Here is a 2,216-nt window from a genome sequence, read left to right as displayed (position 1 = left end):
TGTGGCTAGAATGTGTGTGTTCATCTGCGCACAGACTGCGTCTCTCATGCTCACGGCCACTCTGTTCCTGCACAGGGACCCTCAGGACCCTCAACCTTGCATGCCTTGATGGTCACTCTGCCCGCTTCTCAGATGCCCCATTTCCCTTCCACCACCGTAGGAACCTTCTCCTGCTTGGCTGTTCTTCATCCTTCCTCTCTTCTCACCACCTTTTCCTCAGACGGTTTGCATTGTATTTTGAGCATCATAATTTCTCATCTGGGTTTTCTTCCAGAGATGTGTTTGATGAGTGTGTGTGTGTGTGAAGATCTTGCAGCCAGATGCCCCTTGCGCCATTTCCTTCTCCCGGTGGACTCATTACCCCTTTCCTGGACAGAAGAACCGAGTGCATTTTTCTGCAGATGAATTGTCACGTGTCCCAACAGGTGAAAAAGTTCATGGCTGAGGAGGAAAATCTTCTTACTCTTGATTGTCAAGACCCTCCTTTTTTTGGTCCAGGATGCAGATGTCATCTTGGAAATAAGCAACTCAGCTTCCACTCCTCCATCTTCCTTCCCGCAGCATCCATCGGCAGAGCACTACAAGACGGAGACCCCAGCATCCTGAGAGCTCTCTGTGGCCCTGAGCCGCCCTCGGAGGGACCCCCACTGCAGCCTCCTCCATCGCTACTGCCACCCTCCATCATGGGTCTGCAAGAGTCGCCCTACACCAGTCGATTCTTGGGGAGCATGAACACAGTGGTCCAAGACATCCTATTCCCCAGGTATTGGCTGCTGAACCAGCTTCTGGCCCTGCAGCGCACCATGGTGGAGAAGCAGGCCCAGCGGAACAAGCGGTGCCCCCCTTACACCTTGCGGGCTCTGGCCAAGGGCTTGGTCATCCTGCCCGCCTTCCTGCTCTCTGCTCCTGTCTCCCTCCTGGCTTTCCTGGTCTGGCTGCCCCTCCAGGCTGCCCGCCGCCCCTTCGCCTACCAGTACACCTCAGGACAATCTCCCCTGGAGGAATGGCCGCTCCCAGAGGGCCAAAGCCGGGCCTTTGGCTTCCTCAGCTCCAATGTCTGCTTGCTCCCTTAGGGCCTGGCCAAGTTCAGCAACCTGGGCCAGACCCAATGGCAGGCCAAGCACATCGCCCAAGGACTTGCCCAGGCAACACGACGCAGCTCCCTCTCCTGTGAGCCGATCCCCAGGAATGTCTTTGGGATCCCTGACGGGAAGAAGTTATGGGGCCATGGGGTCCAGCCCCCCACGCACCTGTCAGAGCCTCTCCAGGGATGACCCAAGCAGTGTGACCATTCAGATACCCCTGGATGACACACTGGGGGAGATCACCTGCCAGTTCCCCGCCGGGGCAGACTTTGTGTGCCTACAGGAGGTCTTTGACCTCCAGGCTGCCAACAGCCTGCGCCAGCTCCTGGGTTCCTGCTACGAACACATCCTCTACGATGTGGGCATCTATGGACTGATGGGCTGCTCTGCCTTGAAGCTATTCAACAGTGGGCTCTTCCTGGCCACCCGCTACGCCATCCTGGCTGCCCAGTACAACTGCTACCCCAATGCCAAAGGGGAGGATGCCTTTGCTGCTAAGGGACTCCTCTGTGCACAGGTAAGTCGTTGGAGGGCATAGAGCTGGCAAAGGAAGGAACGTCCCCCAGCCATCCCCTCAGCAGTTCCTTTCCTAGGCTGGGTTCCCCAGGTAATGCTGACCCTGTCGGTGTGCCCCAGTGCCACTTCGGCCAGAAGGGAAGAGGGTTGGTGGCGGCTTCCAGGCCCTTAGATGCCACTGGGCACAGTCACTGTGCTCTTCTGCTGGCTCTGCTTATGGCCGTTCCATGCAGAGGCAATCCTGTTGATAGTGGTGATCCCCAATGGATTCAAAGGGCTTCCTCTTCCACTCCCTTGGTAGCAGGGGAGTAGGAGGCCAAGACTTGGGGCAGAGGGGCAGCTGGATGGCATTTAGGACCCATGGTTGGACCAAGGCGGGCATAAAGTACAGTGGGCCCTTGGTATCCACTGGGGTTTGGTTCCAGGAACCCCCAAGGAGACCAAAATCTGTGGATGCTCAAGTCCTATGAAATACAGTGGCATAGTGAAATAGTGTCCCTTATAAGAAATAGCAAAGCCAAGGTTTGCTTTCTGGAATGAATACATTTTTTGAATATTTTCAAGCTGTAGATGGTTGAATCTATCTACGGCTAAATAATCCGTGGATGTGGAGGT

General features: G+C 55.8%; 1 pseudogene; it reads left to right on the top strand.

Moving 5' to 3' along the window:
• Window positions 1–683: 683 nt before the first annotated feature.
• On the top strand, window positions 684–1,623 carry LOC121917924 (annotated as a pseudogene).
• Window positions 1,624–2,216: the final 593 nt, after the last annotated feature.

Source organism: Sceloporus undulatus, unplaced genomic scaffold (genome assembly GCF_019175285.1).
Source record: "Sceloporus undulatus isolate JIND9_A2432 ecotype Alabama unplaced genomic scaffold, SceUnd_v1.1 scaffold_1746, whole genome shotgun sequence".
In the NCBI taxonomy this organism is placed as follows: Eukaryota; Metazoa; Chordata; class Lepidosauria; order Squamata; family Phrynosomatidae; genus Sceloporus; species Sceloporus undulatus.
The sequence above is the reverse complement of the archived record's forward strand: the minus strand, read 5'-3'. Positions and strand labels throughout refer to the sequence as shown.